This window comes from Schistocerca cancellata, chromosome 2, assembly GCF_023864275.1.
Source record: "Schistocerca cancellata isolate TAMUIC-IGC-003103 chromosome 2, iqSchCanc2.1, whole genome shotgun sequence".
In the NCBI taxonomy this organism is placed as follows: Eukaryota; Metazoa; Arthropoda; class Insecta; order Orthoptera; family Acrididae; genus Schistocerca; species Schistocerca cancellata.
This window is the reverse complement of record NC_064627.1, coordinates 75,166,441-75,187,677: the sequence shown is the minus strand read 5'-3', so window position 1 is coordinate 75,187,677 and position 21,237 is coordinate 75,166,441. Positions and strand designations below refer to the sequence as shown.

General features: G+C 40.9%; 1 protein-coding gene and 1 non-coding gene across 2 annotated transcripts in view; both read right to left on the bottom strand.

Annotated features, from left to right (window-relative positions):
- The window catches only part of LOC126161349 (gastrula zinc finger protein XlCGF8.2DB-like), a 116,152-nt gene that overhangs the window by 23,311 nt on the left and 71,604 nt on the right, over window positions 1-21,237 (bottom strand). The window lies entirely within an intron of this gene.
- Window positions 13,299-13,373, bottom strand: Trnat-ugu (transfer RNA threonine (anticodon UGU)). The gene has a single exon. It is a non-coding gene; the product is annotated as a tRNA-Thr (tRNA).

Sequence of the window (21,237 nt, the reverse complement as noted above, 5' to 3'; positions counted from 1 at the left end):
CGTTCGGTCAATGATCCAAGGTTTCTTTAATATATGGCAAAGGGTACATGTCCATTATGGTTTTTGCATTTAGGTATCTGTAATCACAATGAAACCTACAATTTCGTGTTCCAACCATTGATTTTTTTTGGCATAATGACTATTTCTGCCCCCCATGATCTATTACTTTTTTCTGCTGTTGATCAATAGATTCCTCCAAAATTGGCTGCAAGTACCTAGATATTCTGTATGGTTTGTTTTGATTTGATTTGTGGTAGACTGGTGATTCGTTTCCCGTTGGTACGTGGTGCTGCATAATGTGCGCAGCTCGTAATATCCCTTTTGGAAAAAATAAATCCTTAAATTCCAAAAGTAAATTTTTCACCCATTCCCTATTGTTTCCGTCTATATGCTTCACTTTTTCTTGCAATGCAGTTTCAATGGCATCCAGCGACTGTCTGTGACTGACATCCCTCATGTCCCAGTCTTCTTCCTGCATCATATCCATATTAGCAATTAACAATCCCTTTGTTGATCCTACATCCTCTGTGCTAAAATTATCTATAGAAACAGATACCTCCTTTTCACCCTTCATTTCTTGTATGAGTACAGTACTTCTTTTTAACTAAGCAACCGGCCTGATCTAATACTTCATTTTCTTCTAACGGTTCCACCACACACAACATTCCCACTGTCAAGCTAGACTCAACACTGACCCAAAGTGATTTCCCAGAACCCTTATGTACACAGTCATGCAAATCAAGTCATAGTGTGGTCATTCTCAGTTTAATAGATTCATCTTTCATGACAGACTCCTCTCGCAACATTGCTACACTGGCAATGGCTCATATAACTGAAACATTTTCTCATCAAGTTTTACCCTTGGTTGCCAAAGATTAATTATGGCACATTGCTAATATAAGAAATCTAATCGCAGAATCATGTCGTAGCCCTCACTCACTTGTGGCACAATTTCTACACATTGTTTAAATTGAACCGTATCCAGGCAAAAGTCTATGTCTATCGATGCTAATGGTGTGAAATCTTTATCCCCCCACTGTACACAACCTGTACTGTTGTGGGCCCCATTGCTTGTTTTTCATCAGATCACTACTGGTGACTGACACCTGCATTCCTGCATCCAATAATATCCTGTGACCCTTTTTCCTAGTATTTCTCTTACTGCACAGTCCACCTCTGCATATGATTTTGTAACACACACAATCTTATTGGGAAATACCATAGGTGGACCTGAGGTTCCCATTTTTGTTTAACACCTTATGCTTTCCTAGTCCTCTACTTCTAAAAATATTCCTTACTCTTACTTGGTTCACATCACTGTGAGGCTGGCAACGCTGTCTGCTTACATACCCCTTTTGTTCACACCTGAAGCATTTCGTATTACTGCAAAAAGTGTCTGTTTACCCTGCATGCCATTCAACAAATCAATCTTCTCACACTCTGTAGCTAACCACACTGCTGCTCACAAATCCATCGGACCCCCTGTCTGCATACATCTTGATATTTCCACATGCAACCCTCTTAAAAAAGGATTGTACTCCCTCTGCTCAGCTTCTTGCAAAATAATTTCATTGACTGCAGCATCATGTTCTAATTCGTATTTACATTCATTAATTTTCCTTATCTTATCCACAAATTTTTCCACAGTTTCCATATTTTACTTAGTTATTAGCCCTAATTGTTCCTACAGTGTCTGGTACTATTTTGTTTCATGAGTCTCTGAATTAACTCTTCTTTAAATTCTTCAAATGTTGTGGCTCCCTTATAGCTTCTGTATACCCTACATAATTTTTTACTTCCCCTGTTAGTGTCAATTTTGTAACACTCAGTAATTCCTTATCAGACCAACCTTCCATCTGAGCCACATTTCAAAGGTCTCTCACGAAGACCTGCACACCCTTGGTTGCCTTACCTGAAAAATGAGCTATTAAACTTTTTATTGACAAAACTATACCATATTGTGATGATCGGAATTCTATCTACCAATGCAGTTGCGTATTATCTGCTGTTAATTGTGCTGCCTTTTTCAACAATATCCATACTGCTCCCGGTTCTGACACACCTTTCACCTCTTGGTTCTGTCAAAGCTTTGTCCATGACAACACTCATTTTTAGCACTAACACTTGAAAGACAAGGAAACAAAATGCATTAACTTAATTTGTACATCTGATCATGAGCCATTTTGACCCCTGGCATTGCCTAGCCATATGCCCCCAATGATTACATGTATAAAAGTTTACTGGAACTAATTTCATACATGGCACTGAGTGACCATCAAGGTTATACTGTGGACATCTAACAGACACTAACCAATCATAGCCTTCATTACCTCTAAAACTAGACAAATCCACTGGTTCTCTACTCACAATAAAATCTACTTTACAAAATGCATGCCATCAAACCTCTTCTCCATGACAAAAAAAAAAAAAAAAAAAAAAAAAAATTAAGTTTCTTTTGGACTCACCGTACCGTAGGCTGTAGGTTCAGACATTGCTCTAAGGCAGTGATGTCAATGATCTGACACACATTAGATGACTCTCAGATTGTCACCCACGGCGAGTGAAATGACATGTTCGGATGACAGTAGATTTGTTCAATTAATTTCTTTATTCTGACCATCCGGCATAGTGCATCAGGAACAGTTTGGTAGAGGCATCCAGTTGCCTCTCAAGAGAAACAATAGACACTGACAAGGAGTCAATCATGGTGTCACTCGAATGCCTCTGTCAGTGAAGAGTCTATTCGTGACCATGATGACAGGACAGCAGCGCAGCTGACTACCCCCATGAACTCTGTCCAGCAAGGAGCAGCCACCTTCTCTAGTGGTGGCTATCTCAGGCTGTCCTGTCCCATAGTTGAACAGCAGACACTGTACTGCAATCCAGGATGTCGCTCCAAGGCATTACAGGCTCATGGAGTAGGCTGTGATACTGAGACAAGAATAATTTAGTACATGAGTGGCTGAGTACTTATACGCTCCAGACTGTGTTTGTTTAGGGCTTAAGGCATGCACTCTAACCACTTCCATGGTGGAAAATGAGGAAAGGCTACCATCCTTCCACTACCATATTGCAGCATCGGCTGTTGTTATTCCGTGCCCAACTAGGCTCTCTTTGCAATGACTGTCAGCTGTGTTTTGCTTTGCAATGCATAACACTCTCACGCACCTGTGGCTGGCTCTGTTGCAATTTATTTCCACTCTGGCATATTTTTTGAGCAAATACAGTCAATACGCTACACTCATACAGACCTATGTTTCCCTTCCCTTTCTTTACCTACTACTAAATTCCACTTCATCACCACAAATTCTTGTCTCCTTTAACAATATGATTTAGGACATTTATCTTATCATTTATTCTCTCATCTCCAGAATTGGCAGGCATGCATATTTGCACTACTATGGAGTGAGAGAGTTTTGTGTTCATCATGGCTATGATAATGTGTTCAGTATTTTGTTCACAGTAGTTCATTACAGTGGCAGATTTAAATCCAACAGAGCCTCCAGAATGGCAAATATTATGCACACAACCCCATGTTTCTCAATATAGCAAAAAGGGTTGTGTGGTACTAAGGTTTTATCTCCAATAAAATTACAATATGATGTGCAGGATGATTATAATTAAACTTTCAAACCACTGGTCAGAACGACATCAAACTGCAACAGAATATTATCAGAGAGCGGGGAAAATGAAAGGCGGAAGAAAAATAAATAGTGACAAAATGTAGCAATAGATGGCGCTGTAAGCATCATAATTTAATTGTGGTCAACTACAAATGATAAATGAATCACCCAACAATGCCTAATGTGTACATTTGATGTTAAACAAACTATACTACTCAGTGTGCATGGGTGTACAGATGCGATACTGTTAGTAAGCCCACCCAACACGGCAATGTCATATCACATCGGATAGGAAAAATCGGTTTTTAATTTTCCTGAGGCCAAAAACCACATGAAATGCATCACTCACATTAGTTTTTAACTCTCCAGGGGCCAAAAATCACATAAAAAGCATCACTCACATCGGGTTTTAAATGTCCTGATGCCAAAAACCGCATAAAAAGCATCAATCACATTGATTTTCAATTGTCCTGAGGCCAAAAACCAAACAAAAAGGATCAGTCAAAATCAAATGGGATTATTAATTTCCATGTAACTTGTGCAAAACATCATAAATATGCTGTCCACCATTTTCTGCAACAAGTTGAAATTGAGAAACAGCATGCTCCCTAACTGACTGAAGTGTTTCCGGGGTCACGTTCAGAATGTGTTGTGCAATGCGTGCCTTCAATGCAGCTAAGTTTGCAATCGGAACACTGAACACATTTTTCAGACAGCCACACCGATTAAGATCAGGTAATCGAGACAACCAGGCTGTAGGGAAATGGAAAGTGATAATTCTAGCATTTCCGAAATGACACTTCAGCAGCTGCTTAATTGGATTTGCCATGTCCGGAGGTGTGCCATCTTGCATAAAGTGATCACATCCACGCTGTTGGAGATCTGAAATGACGTAGTTGGGCAAAAGACACTCATAGCACTTACCAATGACGGTACAATTAACAGGACCGGAAGCAACCGTCTCTTCGAAAAAATATGGGCCTATGATAAGTGATGCCGTAAACCTGCACCACACAGTGACCTTTTCAGGATCAAGTGTTACTAGTTGATTTGCATGTGTATTTTTGTTGCCCATATTCAACAATTCTGTGTATTGACGTATCCTGTCAGATGGAAGTGAGCTTAGTCTGTCCACAAAATCTTCCACGGCCAATCATTGTCCACTTCCATGCGGGCAAGAAATTCTAAACCAAAGGTCTCTCTTGCTGACAGGTCAACAGGAAGCAACTCATGCACATGGGTACTTTGCAATGGATAGAAAAGAAGGATGTTTCATAGGATTTTACAATCCTTCTCACGGGTATGTCCAATGTTCGGGCAATTATCCGTGCACTACATGTTTGCACACCACCACTCATCTCCTCTTGCATTGCTGTGGCCATTGCTACCAATGACATCAAATCAATTCGTTTCCTCCCTCTCCCAGGTTGCACACCAAAATAACCCGCCTTCTCGAATTTCTGAATGATTTTCTCCAGACCCATGGCAGCCAACGGACCAACACCTTTTTCCAAACCCTTCAGTGTCCAGAACTTCTGCAGAGCAACATGTGCACAGTCATCATTTTTATAATTCAGCTTTACAAGCAGAGCATAATTCTGCATTAAGACAGTCTTGGCGAGCGTCGCAGACACGAAAGGAGGAAAAGCCGTGTACCCAGCGTGTTTATACCAACTTCAGTGGGTTGTGCGCATGACAGATGTTTTCATTTACATATTCTGACACATACAGCACCATCTACAGATCAATTTTCATACTATTTCTTTTCTTCTGCCATATGTTTCCCCCTTCTCCAATAATATTCCGTTGCAATTTGATGTCATTCTGACCACTGGTGTTATTTCTCCAGCACTTTGAAAGCTTAACTATAATTATAATCACCCTGTATATAAAATCTTTTTCTACTTTGTGTAGAGAGTCAGATATTTTGGGGTTGTAGTTTGGGTGATCCTCAAGAATTGTTTTTTCATTGTTAAAATTTCTGTAGTCTCAGTGTTAATTATGAATGAGTAAATATGCTATATTTCTGTATCGAAATGACACTAGATAACATTAAATAAGATTTCAATTAGGAACATATACTAGACTAAGTTTCCGTCTGTATTTTGTAATTTCTGTTTGAGGTTATTGTTGTGCTTCAGGCAGTGTTGTGGGTGGAGTGACCAATGCTCTGATGTCAGTACAGATGTAGCACACACACTTCAGCACCGTACATCACTCCACAGGATACTTCAAGCAGTAGCCTGCCTTGGACAAATGTTGTATAAAAAGGAATGTCAGCTGATATTATTCTGAGGTGAGTCATGTAAGATCCTTGACATTGGACAGGACTATTGTAGGAGTATTTAAATATGGCAATGAATCAAACTCTTACTCTTAAGCATATGACTACTCACTGAGGTAAGATTGTGCAATACACATACAGATAGGTTCTGCAGAATAAGAAGGATGAGAGTTCTCCAGGGCCAGAAGTTATCGCACTTTATTCTACGGATCCCTCACAGTGTCCGTTCAACTTGCAGCAGGATCAGCTTGGTTGCACAGTAGCTTCCATTTTCTGTGAACTTTGGTACCTTAGGCAGTAGCTCCCACTGTCGTTAGGTCATTCTGTAGCATGTCAGATTAGCATTTCCCTCATGAACATAATTAATGACAGCATAATAATGACTGCAAATGAAGCTTCGAAAAATGCAATTTCGTCTTTCCCTTCTCACCCCAACTGGTAAGTCTCCCCTCACTCATTGTTTGGGGCAACTTTCACGAACTCTTCTCAATTCCTAAACCACGCTAATCATTTTGCTTCATCCCTCTAACTGACCTTTGACTGTTCTGCTAGAATAAGAAGCCACTGACTCTGAAAGCTTGCACTTTTTCTTAAGCTTTATACGAGTTCTCTCATGCCGCCACCTGGTAAGTAGACTTTTTGTCCATCTATTTAAATTACAGCATTTAGTTTGGCTGTCTGCAGAAAAATGAACATTATCTATCTATTCATCTGTTTTGAGAAGTGTTTATTATACAGTGATGGACCAAAACTATTATGGCCACTTTCAACTTAAAACTGAATGTTGCATGGTGGTATTTCTGGTTTCTGATGCAGTACAAAAAGTGTTTCAATAGTACAGAGATGAATACAGTATCATTCTGGTGGTGATATTGGCTGAAATGCGGAAATCCACTGACATCAGCATCTTTGACAAATAGTAGATTGTTACGGCCCAGCAACCTCAAAATGGGCACATTGCAAATGGAGAAGCTGGTTGGTTGTCCAGATGTTACTGCCATTGGGCATCTGAGGAAAGTGGTTGAAGGATAGTAAAACTACACGCTCATAAGAAAGTATTAGACATCTTTGCCTCATCACTCAATGTGCAAGCCGAAGATTTGCATGCTGTGTAAAAGTGGTGATCTATGCCTGATATGACTATGGAGTACTATTGTGGTGTGGCACAAGCGTTTTGGAGCACATCCTTCATCTCACATTGTCAAACATGGGGCTGTGCAATGTATTCCTTTGTATTTCCATATTGACCCAATGATATAGTCAATTACAACTGCAATGGGTCACAGTAATCCACACTGGACTGTGGATTAATGGAAACATGTCAACTTCTCAGATGAATCATGTTTTTTGTTACTCCACACCAATGGTTTTGAGTGGATACACTGTCAACCACACAAGTAGCCATTCAAAATATGCACAGTGCCATTGATGAGGGCCAGTGGGGGGGGGGGGGGGAGAGAACAGTATTATGCTATGGGGGATGTTCATCCCAGCTTCCATGGTACCTGTGGCAGTAATCAAAAGCATCATGAAGGCTGTGCCTATGTGAACATTACTGTGGAAATAGTGCATTGCTTCAATCTTGATGTCTTCCCCAACAGCGATGGCATCTTTTGCCATAGCAGCTATGTGTTTCAAAGAACAAGAAATGTGATACAGTCATCTGAGAAGCATGATAGTGAGCTCATGTTGATGTTGATCTGAACTCAGTGGAACACATCAGGGACCTTATCAGGTGTCAGCTCCACAACCAAAAATCACTGGCCAATTATTTATAGGAATTTCAGAAGCTGCGATTAGACACCTGGTGCTAAATATCTCCAAAAACCTACTAAGAACATGTGACACCCATGACATGCAGAACCGCTGGTGTACTTCATTCTGAAGATAGACCAACACACTATTAAACAAGAGTAGCTAGGTGCAATGTCATCTCAGTATTTTGTTGCATCTAGTGACTGCCTGGGTGGTTAGTGTCATTAGCAGAATGCAGGGACGATGGCAGGAACTGTGTGTCCTGTGTACTGATGCAAGCAGAACTGACCACTGCCCAAAAACCATTGGAAACTATATTGGCCATAGCTGAGACTTGAGGTTGGTACCTTGAGATGCAGTAGTGTCGAGGCAGTTGCAGAACCTCTGTTCCCCTCAGCGGTGCCTGAGATCCCTGATGCAGAGACTTTTAACTCACCATTTCACACTCACCTGATAATGAGTAGTAAAGATTGCTGGCATTGAGAATTTTTGGAATGATCATCTTCAACTTTTGTAGTCCTGTCTTCCTCAGTTGTATGTAAAATTACAGTATATTGATAATTCTTATTTTTGGACCATCTAACTAGAACTGAATGAAACACAATTTTCGTGCTGTATGTGTTTCACCCCCCCCCCCCCCCCCCCCCCCGCCCCCTCCATAAACCATGGACCTTGCCGTTGGTGGGGAGGCTTGCATGCCTCAGCAATACAGATAGCCGTACCATACGTGCAACCACAACGGAGGGGTGTCTGTTGAGAGGCCAGACAAACATGTGGTTCCTGAAGAGGGGCAGCAGCCTTTTCAGTAGTTGCAAGGGCAACAGTCTGGATGATTGACTGATCTGGCCTTGTAACACAAACCAAAACGGCCTTGTTGTGCTGGTACTGCGAACGGCTGAAAGCAAGAGGAAACTACAGCCGTAAATTTTCCCGAGGGCATGCAGGTTTACTCTATGGTTAAATAATGATGGCGTCCTCTTGGGTATAATATCCCAGAGGTAAAATAGTTCCCCATTTGGATCTCCGGGCGGGGACTACTCAGGAGGACATTGTTATAAGGAGAAAGAAAACTGGCGTTCTCTAAATCAGAGCATGGAATGTCAGATCCCTTAATCGAGCAGGTAGGTTAGAAAATTTAAAAAGGGAAATGGATAGGTTAAAGTTAGATATAGTAGGAATTAGTGAAGTTCGGTGGCAGGAGGAACAAGACTTCTGGTCAGGTGACTACAGGGTTATAAATACAAAATCAAATATGGTTAATGCAGGAGTAGGTTTAATAATGAATAAAAAAATAGGAGTGCGGGTAAGCTACTAAGATCTGCAGATGATGAAGAGATAGATGAAATGTATGATGAGATAAAAGAAATTATTCAGATAGTGAAGGGAGACGAAAATTTAATAGTCGTGGGTGACTGGAATTCGATAGTAGGAAACGGGAGAGAAGGAAACATAGTAGCTGAATATGGATTGGGGGGAAGAAATGAAAGAGGAAGCCGCCTGGTAGAATTTTGCACAGAGCATAAGTTAATCATAGCTAACACTTGGTTCAAGAAAATGAAAGAAGGCTGTATTCATGGAAGAAGTCTGGAGATACTAGAAGGTATCAGTTAGGTTATATAATGGTAAGACAGAGATTTAGGAACAGGTTTTAAATTGTAAGACATTTCCAGGGGTAGATGTGGACTCTGAGCACAATCTATTGGTTATGAACTTTAGATTAAAACTGAAGAAACTGCAAAAAGGTGGGAAATTGAGAAGATGGGACCTGAATCGATTGAAAGAACCAGAGGTTTTTGAGAGCTTAAGGGATAGCATTAGGGAACAATTGACAAGAATGGGGGAAGAAAATACAGTAGAAGAAGAATGGGTAGCTTTGAGAGACGAAATAGTGAAGGTAGCAGAGTATCAAGTAGGTAAAAAGATGAGGGCTAATAGAAATCCTTGGGTAACAGAAGAGATATTGAATATAATAGAGGGAAACATTCCATGTGGGAAAAATATATTTAAAAAGAAAGATGATGAGACTTACCAAACAAAAGCGCTGGCAGGTCGATAGACACACAAACAAACACAAACATACACACAAAATTCTAGCTTTTGCAACCAACGGTTGCCTCGTCAGGAAAGAGGGAAGGAGAAGGAAAGACAAAAGGATATGGGTTTTAAGGGAGAGGGTAAGGAGTCATTCCAATCCCGGGAGCGGAAAGACTTACCTTAGGGGGAAAAAAGGACAGGTATACACTCGCACACACACACATATCCATCCACACATACACAGACACAAGCAGACATTTGTAAAGGCAAAGAGTTTGGGCAGAGATGTCAGTCGGGACGGAAGTACAGAGGCAAAGATGATGTTGAAAGACAGGTGAGGTATGAGCGGCGGCAGATTGAAATTAGAAATTAGCGGAGATTGAGGCCTGGCGGATAGCGAGAAGAGAGGATATGCTGAAGGGCAAGTTCCCATCTCCAGAGTTCTGACAGGTTGGTGTTAGTGGGAAGTATCCAGATAACCCGGACGGTGTAACACTGTGCCAAGATGTGCTGGCCGTGCACCAAGGCATGTTTAGCCACAGGGTGATCCTCATTACCAACAAACACTGTCTGCCTGTGTCCATTCATGCGAATGGACAGTTTGTTGCTGGTCATTCCCACATAGAACGCTTCACAGTGTAGGCAGGTCAGTTGGTAAATCACGTGGGTGCTTTCACACGTGGCTCTGCCTTTGATCGTGTACACCTTCCGGGTTACAGGACTGGAATAGGTGGTGGTGGGAGGGTGCATGGGACAGGTTTTACACCGGGGGCGGTTACAGGGGTAGGAGCCAGAGGGTAGGGAAGGTGGTTTGGGGATTTCATAGGGATGAACTAAGAGGTTACGAAGGTTAGGTGGACGGCGGAAAGACACTCTTGGTGGCGTGGGGAGGATTTCATGAAGGATGGATCTCATTGAATTTAATTGATGAAAGGAGAAAATACAAAAATGCAGTAAATGAAGCAGGCAAAAAGGAATACAAACGACACAAAAATGAGATCGACAGGGAGTGCAAAATGGCTAAGCAGGGATAGCTAGAGGACAAATGTAAGGATTTAGATGCATATCTCACTAGGCGTAAGACATATACTGCCTACAGGAAAATTAAAGAGACCTTTGGAGAAAAGAGAAAGACTTGCATGAATATCAAGAGCTCTGATGGAAAGCCAGTTCTAAGCAAAGAAGGTAAAGCAGAAAGGTGGAAGGAGTATACAGAGGGTCTACACAAGGGCGATGTTCTTGAGGACAATATTATAGAAATGAAAGAGAATGTAGATGAAGAGTTTGACAGAGCACTGAAAGACCCAAGTCAAAACAAGGCCCCGGGGGTAGACAACATTCCGTTAGAACTACTGACAGCCTTGAGAGAACCAGGCCTAACAAAACTCTAGCATCTAGTGAGCAAGATGTATGAGACAGGCAAAATACCTACAGACTTCAAGAAGAATATAATAATTCCAATCCCAAAGAAATCAGGTGTTGACAGATGTGAAAATTACAGAACTATCAGTTTAATAAGCCATGGCTGCAAAATACTAACACGAATTATTTACAGACGAATGGAAAAACTGGTAGAAGCTGACCTCGGGGAAGATCAGTTTGGAATTCATAGAAATGTTGGAACACGTGAGGCAATACTGACCTTATGACTTATCTTAGAAGCTAGATTAAGAAAAGGCAAACCTACATTTCTAGCATCTCTAGACTTGGAGAAAGCTTTTGACAATGTTGACTGGAATACACTCTTTCGAATTCTGAAGGTGGCAGGGATAAAATACAGGGAGCTAAAGGCTATTTATAATTTGTACAGAAACCAGATGGCAGTTATAAGAGTCAAGGGGCATGAAAGGGAAGCAGTGGTTGGGAAGGAAGTGAGGCAGGGTTATAGCCTCTCCCCAATGTTATTCAATCTGTATATTGAACAAGCAGTAAGGGAAACAAAAGAAAAATTAGGAGTAGGTATTAAAATCCATGGAGAAGAAATAAAAACTTTGAGGTTCACTGATGACATTGTAATTCTGTCAGGGACAGCAAAGGACTTGGAAGAGCAGTTGAACGGAATGGACAGTGTCTTGAGAGGATATAAGATGAACATCAACAAAAGCAAAATGAGGATAATGGAATGTAGTCAAATTAAGTCGAGTGATGCTGAGGGAATTAGATTAGGAAATGAGACGCTTAAATTAGTAAATGAGTTTTGCTATTTGGGGAGCAAAATAACTGATGATGGTGGAAGTAGAGAGGATATAAAATGTAGACTGGCAATGGCAAGGAAAGTGTTTCTGAAGAAGAGAAATTTGTTAACATTGAGTATAGATTGAAGTGACAAGAAGTTGTTTCTGAAAGTATTTGTATGGAGTGCAGCCATGTATGGAAGTAAAACATGGACAATAAATAGTTTGGACAAGAAGAGAATAGAAGCTTTCGAAATGTGGCGCTACAGAAGAATTCTGAAGATTAGATGGGTAGATCACATAACTAATGAGGAGGTACTGAATAGAATTGGAGAGAAGAGAAATTTGTCGCACAACTTGACTGGAAGAAGGGATAGGTTGGCAGGGAATATTCTGAGGCATCAAGGGATCACCAATTTAGTATTGGAGGGCAGCGTGGAGGGTAAAAATCGTAGAGGGAGACCAATAAATGAACACACTAAACAGATTCAGAAGGAGTTAGGTTGCAGTGGGTACTGGGAGATGAAGAAGCTTGCACAGGATAGAGTAGCATGGAGAGCTGCATCAAACCAGTCTCTGGACTGAAGACCACAACAACATGTGCTTCACATTTATTCTCTGAAAGGCATCTTCATTTGCCTGGAATATGTACACTTTATAACTACTTAGTTTACATTTTGGGCAATGTACCTATTGGTTACAAACAGTTCTGGCGATTGGTTTTTGCTATGACGTAGAAACATTTTGAATTCTAGTTATAGGTTGCGTGGACATTTTTTTCTACATATTGTGTTTCTGTTGCATTTTCAGTGCTGTTCCTCTTCTTATAATTGGCACTTGGGGTTTTGGTTTCCATATTTCACAGCACTAGGAACTGAACACTTGTTTTGATGTGATGTTTTGGTCTGTGTTGCCAAGAAATAACAAATACGCTCAGACTGACAACTGAACAAAACTATTTTCAGTTCAAGAACTAATATCAGGAACATTAGCAAAACCTTTCATCAGTCATCTCGAAAATCAGATATTTAAAAAGATAACCACTAATGAAAGTTTTAAAATCATATATTGGTAGAGATATGTGCACGTCATTATTTGTCTGGCAGATGAGCCAAATGAAAAAATAGATAAACTCCACTTGGAAATCAACAAAGCACATCAGAACATAAAATTCACACTTTAAAAAGAAAAAGACAATCAAATAAATTTTCTTGACATAGCAATAACAAAACAAAACGGCAAACATACATTTAAGATCTTTAGAAAATCAACAGCCACAGATACAATAATACATTCCATATCTTATCATCCCCACAACCATAAGCTTGCAGCACTAAGACATACATTATATATGAAATGATAATTAAATGGACACCCTAGCTGCAAACAGGCATTGATCTACTTCATTCGGGACATGTTGAAAATGTGTGCCCCGACCGGGACTCGAACCCAGGATCTCCTGCTTACATGGCAGACGCTCTATCCATCTGAGCCACCGTGGGCACAGAGGATAGTGCGTCTGCAGGGACTTATGCCTTGCACGCTCCCCGTGAGATCCACATTCCCAACATGTCCACACCACTACATTCGTAGTGCGCCTAATAGATGATTGCCCATCATACTCATTACTCGTGGCAGATTAATCTACCAAGTCCCGTACGAGTTCGGGCATAGTGTGTGCGTTCGTACAAGAAGGTCAATGGCCGGGAATCCATATTTTAACTATATATGACGGTGTCCATTTAATTATCATTTCATTTCTAGCAAAGCTGCATGGTCATCCATGGTAACTGTTCTCTCGGGAACAGATACTACCGTCATATATAATACATTATATAGATTAAACACGATCCCTCTCAGCAAGAAAAACTATGAAAAAGAAATGAGTACAATCAAACAAATAGCTAGGAACAATGGGTAAAACAATGGGTAATACACACATGTAGTACACAGACTCGATAAAAAAATATAAACACAAATACAAAACAAACAGAACACTTCTAGGATACAATCTACAAACTCACAAACACACTCAACAAACACCAACAATGACAACATCACACAGAATAAAGCAGATGGTACACTATTACTTACACACAAAAATTAACACACAGAGTGGCAAACATACTAAAGAGACAGGGCTTCCAAATAGCATATAATACTGGGGAAACCCTCCAATCACACCTACTACCAAGAGGGATAAATTCCAGGGATCAGGAATATATAAACTTGAATATCAAAGTTGTGATGCAGTATACATAGGCATGACATGCAGGAATTTTAAAACACGTTACAAAGAACATATGAGGTGTCCCAAGTACGAAACAAACCATTCCACATTTGCAAAACATGTAGAATGCCATTACCACCAGCCTACAAACATGAAACGAGAAATGAAAATAATGAGAATAAACCACCATTACAAATACCTTACACAAATGCAAGAAAACTTCCACATTCAGAAAGCCATTGCTGAAAACAAACATGTGATAAATGTGCACACATACATCAGTATAGACTCCCTACTACACTTGATAGAAGAAAAGAAAGCTCACCAAAACAAATACTATTTCACACACACACACACACACACACACACACACACACACACACACACACAAACGGATCACACACATCTAAAAAATTACACTCAATTACACTCAAAAGCTGGCAATAACATCCAACGGTCAGAAATACAAACCAAAACACTGCATCAAAACAAGTGTTCAGTTCCTAGTGCTGTGAAATGTGGAAAACAAAAACCCCATGTGGCAGAGGAACAGCACCAAAAACCAAGCAGAAACATAATATGTAGAAAATTGTCACTGCAACCTGTAAGTAAAATTTAAAATATTACTACATCAAAGCAAAAACCAACCCCCAGAACAGCTTATAACCGATAGGTACATTACTCCAAAATGTAAACCAAATAGTAAAAATCTGTAGATATTCCAGGCCACTTTAGTTGCCTTACAGAGAATAAATGCAAAACGCATATGGCACAAAAATTGTGTTTCATTCAGTTGTAGTAGTAGTAGTAGTAGTAGTAGTAGTAGTTGTTGTTGTTGTTGTTGTTGTGGTCTTCAACCCTGAGACTGGTTTGATGCAGCTCTCCATGCTACCCTATCCTGTGCAAGTTTCATCATCTCCCAGTACCTACTGCAACCTACATCCTTCTGAATCTGCTTAGTGTATTCATTTCTTGGTCTCCCTCTACGATTTTTACCCTCCACTCTGCCCTCCAATGCTAAATTTGTGATCCCTTGATGCCTCAGAACATCTCCTACCAACCAGTCCCTTCTTCTCGTCAAATTGTGCCACAAACTCCTCTTCTCCCCAATTCTATTCAATACCTCCTCATTAGTTATGTGATCTACCCATCTAATCTTCAGCATTCTTCTGTAGCACCACATTTCGAAAGCTTCTATTCTCTTCCTGTCCAAACTATTTATTGTCTATGTTTCACTTCCATACATGGCTACACTCCATACAAATACTTTCAGAAACAACTTCCCGACACTTAAATCTATACTCTATGTTAACAGATTTCTCTTCTTCAGAAACACTTTCCTTGCCATTGCCAGTCTACATTTTATATCTTCTCTACTTCGACTATCATCAGTTATTTTGCTCCCCAAATAGCAAAACTCCTTTACTACTTTAAGTGTCTCATTTCCTAATCTAATTCCCTCAGCATCGCCCAACTTAATTCGACTACATTCCATTATCCTCATTTTTCTTTTGTTGATGTTCATCTTATATCCTCCTTTCAAGACACTGTCCATTCCATTCAACAGCTCTTCCAAGTCCTTTGCTGTCTCTGACAGAATTACAATGTCATCGGCAAACCTCAAAGTTTTTATTTCTTCTCCATGGATTTTAATACCTACTCCAAATTTTTCTTTTGTTTCCTTTACTGCTTACTCAATATACAGATTGAATAATATTGGGGAGAGGCTACAACCCTGTCTCACTCCCTTCCCAACCACTGCTTCCCTTTCATGCCCCTCGACTCTTATAACTGCCATCTGGTTTCTGTACAAATTGTAAATAGCCTTTCGCTCCCTGTATTTTACCCCTGCCACCTTCAGGATTTGAAAGAGAGTATTCCAGTCAACATTGTCAAAAGCTTTCTCTAAGTCTACAAATGCTAGAAATGTAGGTTTGCCTTTTCTTAATCTAGCTTCTAAGATAAGTCTTAAGGTCAGTATTGCCTCACGTGTTCCAATATTTCTACGGAATCCAAACTGATTTTCCCCGAGGTCGGCTTCTACCAGTTTTTCCATTTGTCTGTAAAGAATTCGTGTTATTATTTTGCAGCTGTGACTTATTAAACTGATAGTTCTGTAATTTTCACATCTGTCAACACCTGCTTTCTTTGGGATTGGAATTATTATATTCTTTTTGAAGTCTGTAGGTATTTTGCCTGTCTCATACATCTTGCTCACCAGATGGTAGAGTTTTGTCAGGACTAGCTCTCCCAAGGCCGTCAGTGGTTCTAATGGAATGTTGCCTACTCCCGTGGCCTTGTTTCGACTTAGGTCTTTCAGTGCTCTGTCAAACTCTTCACACAGTATCATATCTCCCATTTCATCTTCATCTACATTCTCTTCCATTTCCATAATATTGTCCTCAAGTACATCGCCTTTGTATAGACAGTCCAAAAGTGAAAATTATTAATATACCCTAATCTTTGGAATGAAGCTGAAAGTGGGTACTCCCAGCACAGACATCCACTTACACCTCAAGAACAGATTTGAGGGCTTCTTCTGCGCTGAGAGTATAACTGAACTAATACAGGACACCTCATTTGTTATGAAAGACTAATCAAGCACAGAGAGTAGTTCTGCTAGTCATCGGCAGCAGCTTGGGACAAAATGCTGCTGTCCACATGAACTGATATCGAAGGGTCCAAGAGACTCTGCCTGCTGCTATGGAGCTCACTGGGTGTGCAGCCATTTACAAATTGTGGAACTTGTTGCCACAGATGACATCTGCTTCATGGGTTCACATGCCATCCTAGGATTCTGTAGGTGAGTGGTTGAAATGGTGAAGACGGCTAGCCTCTCACATGGGCTGGAAGAGCATTATCTGTCTCCAGTCCCAAAACTGATCATCGGCCACTGGTTTGGCGCAAATTATATGATTTAAACCACAATCTGAGACATGATCTCTCAAGTTATCTCAGTATGGTTGATTATTGGTGTGCTTCCAGATGAACTGCTAACTTCTTGTTTTTGTTTTATGCACAATATTTCAACAACTGACCCGACAATGTTCATGCGGTGGTATGTCTTCCTGTTATATGTACTTGGTGCCATGTGTCCAATCAGACTGAACTGTTGTTGTTGTCGTCAGGCGACTATTTATAACTGAGTTTGGTTCTGAATTCAGCATTTGATGCTCTTTTGTTTTTCAAAGCCTGCACTGACATTCCATGATACGCAAATTCTCTCAGCTGAGCATGTTGCCAGTGACAGATACAGAAAAACCTCAAGGAGGGGGGCACTAAAGATATCTTGAGCTACCTTTACTTTTATCACAATAAAAAAATCAAGTCACATGCAAAGTTTAAGAAAGTTTTATTTAAACTTATTATAAACATATACAAGACATGCCATCTTATGATGTAAAAAGTTACAATTGTGGTTCTCTTCCTTAAATGATGAATTCTATGTGCCTATTCTTCCTGGCAAATTTGTTAATTAAATCATCAATACAGCAATCAATGTTAGGGTGAGTGTTCAACAGAGCTAAGCAAATTCCTCCATTGTTGACCTCAGCTATATTTTCGCATGCTGCAATGTTGAAAAACTTCTTTCTACTGTAGCAAAAGGTACAGGTAGACAAGCAAATATTTTGTACAAAGTAGGATAGTCAGATCTAGGACAAACAGACAACACTTGCATAATAGAATCACAATCATTATGAGCGTCTATGCTCGTTTGCTTGTATTGAAGAATCTCTCCCATTAGTGTCTTTTTAGTCACAAAACAGTAGAATATTCATGACTTTTCTCAAACAAATGCCAGACAGAATAACGTATTGAGAGCACTAGAATAGCCACGACTTTTCTCGTAGGTATGTTTTAGCTATCTATGTGCCGGAAAGAAACTTATAAAATATGATGACATGGATTCGAGTGCTATATAGGAAAGTACAATTACTCGATAATTTGATTCAGCCGAGTCAACTGGTAAAAGAAACAAACGAATAGTATGCAGGCCAACTTGCGGAGGCAGTGCGGGTGACCCCTCAAAAGGGGGGGAGGTGCGCGCCTTCCATGTGTATTTGCCAGTGCATGCTGCCGCCATTCTAGGGGGGGGGATACCAGAGCTATTTTAGTGCTGATTTTAAATTTTTTTCTACTTAAAACTTTCACTTCTAACACTCCAGTACTAGCTCCTGTGACCTACAGGCCAGGGAAATTCATTATCTCAGCATAAATGATGTCTGTTCCAAAAAAATCCTGACAGATGAAGTTTCCTCACACTACATGTGTGCAAAGCTTGAGTTTTCAGCAAAGCTTGAGATCTTTCCCTCTCCTTTCCCTTCTAATGGTTCTCAGATTTTGCTCCACTACTGATAAGACACCTGATGGCCAGTGGTTTGGTCTGTAACCCCAGGGTGGCTCCACTGTAATCTGTACTTGACTTTATATCCAAGTTTTACCTGTTATACCTTTTGACTCACTTTTATCTCCATTGGATGCCCACTCCTTTGGAGACTGCTCCACACCTGTACAAACTGTAATCAGTGGGCTAGCCTACATTTTGGTCCACAAAAAAGGTCACATTTCTTTTGTGCCGAGCTTTGCTATGAAACAGATGTCAGAACTTGCTGGGGCCACTACTACCTGGACATGCCCTGAGGTGCACCATCAACACAACCTCCCCAGGGCCTTGCTGGCTACCCAGAGCTAGGTTGGTGTATTTCACCGCTCGTGTCAGGCAAAGTCAAGGTGGTCACACTACAATGGAATGCCAGCCAGCCCTATTATATTCTGGAGTTCATGCCACCAGTGTGGCACAGATAGCCAAACTGCGCTGCCCATCGACCACCTGGTGCCTGTCCACGTGGTTCTCCCACCATCTAGCTTCACCTCCCTACAGCCTGCTGTAGCACCACTACTCCCTGCCTGAGGGTCTTCTATTCATCCTTGGGATCATACCCGTCAGGTCATCATCTGATTTAAGAGCCACTAAAGGAACATGGTGGAGCTACTAACCTCCTCCCTCCCTCTCCTCCTGATGAAAACTTTCAGAACACCTAGAGCTTTTAAAAAGAGAAATGTATTTTTCTTTTGTGTGCTGCTTTCCAAGAATGGTGTAGCCACGGATGAACAACACACCCACTATATGCATGCAGTTGGTGGGTAGTGCAGAAGTGAGCAGTAGTGACTCACTCAAAGCTTTGGGAGAACAAGTAGCAGCCTGTTCTCTTAGAAATTTAAAACTGCAAGAGCAGTTGCAGCCAACACAAGTGCCTCCAACTGCTTGAAAAGTACATTCAGATGTTCAGGCAACATTGGATGACTATGCATGTTGTCAGCCCCTCTTCTGCAATGTAGGCCAGTCTAGTAAACAGTTTTCTTGCCAATACTTCCATTCCTTTCTTTTGGGAAGGGCCTCAGAAAATGTGGCAGCAGTTCTGTAGCATGTGTGTGATTTAGACCATGTGTGTTCAGGACTCGACAAATTTCAGTTGAATGTTGTGTATGTGAAGTTGTTAGTAGACGCTCGAACGTACATTGAATCAGTCTAATCCTTGCAAAATGCCAGGAGTTTCAATGTGTTATAGGGCTGACAGAATGGTATACTGATGAAAGAGATGTAAGCTTCTCCAGCAATAAGTTATTCATCCTTTGACAACAGACAGGAGAGGATTTTGAAATTTTGCCGACCTGATATGCACAATTTCATGCTTGTGTCATATTATAGCCTGAGCTCAGGCCAAATGAGGAATGACGCCCTATATGAGGAAGTGAGTAATACATGTATTCATTATGGGGATAACCCACAGATTAGTCCACCTGGTTAGTTGAGTGGCAACGTACCATGCAGCGGACCTGGGTTCGATTCTTGGTGGGGTGCTCAAGGACTGCGTTTCTTGTTATCATCATCATCATCACATCATCACCAACACGGAAGTCACCCAATGTGGCATCACCTGAAATAAGACTTGCAACCTGGTGGCCAAACTTTCTCAGACGGTGCCTCCAGCCATCAATGCCACACGATCATTTCATTTACCCACAGACTGGGGGTGATATAAAGGTGGTGTCATCCTCGTCTCAAATGAGGTGAGACAAACTGTGTGTGATGCAGGTGCTCAGGGCATACTCCCAATAACTGTGGTACCCCTTGTTGTATTTATTGTAGAGAGGTGTAGCACCTAAGTGCTGACTGCAACTGATCACAAAATAGACAAAACCAAGGCAAGAAAAGATTTCAAAGTTTTAAAAGTAATGAAGTTCATGTCAGGGAATGCCATGGGGGCTGATGTGGTCACCAAATCAAGCTCCAATTAAAATCAGTCAGTCCAATTTTTGCAGGTTATTGGAGGTGGTAAATGTGAATGTTGTAGGCAACATTAAAGGCAAATTTGTCATGCTTGCAGTAGGCAAGGACTCTCATGTGAGCTTACTACTTCTACTCCCTTGGGATAAGCAGGTACTGAAGCCACCTTGCTGTCACATTAGTGAACTGGGGGCAGAGACTAACAATCCTTTAGAAACTTGTCATGTTGAGACAGAGATGGGTAGACGAAAATATGATTTTCATATGAGGAGCTCAGAAAAAGACAGCAGGATTTAGATGCCATTCTAGGGAATGATTTCCTGTGCCACTACCGAGGTGTACTAGGCTTCCAGACTCAAACAGAACGAAGTTTTCGACCACGTCTAGGTTCACATAAAAAGAAGTCTTTGCATACCCAAAACTATAAACAATGTATTTTACATCCTCTTTTCTTTAGATAATTTTGGAGAGGGAGATGTTGTGGTTTTATGTGCAACAATGCTGGCTGTGCACAAGAGAAAGCAGCATCAGAAGTTTAAAATAAAGAAACATTGTTGCTCATCTAAAAAGTGTATGCAATCATGCCATCCCTCAGAATCTAGTTAAAAGATAAATTAATTCTGTGGTGTCACCGCCAGACACCACACTTGCTAGGTGGTAGCCTTTAAATCGGCCGCGGTCCGCTAGTATACGTCGGACCCGCGTGTCGCCACTGTCAGTGATTGCAGACCGAGTGCCGCCACACGGCAGGTCTAGAGACACTTCCTAGCACTCGCCCCAGTTGTACAGTCGACTTTGCTAGCAACGGTTCACTAACAAATTACGCTCTCATTTCCCGAGACGATAGT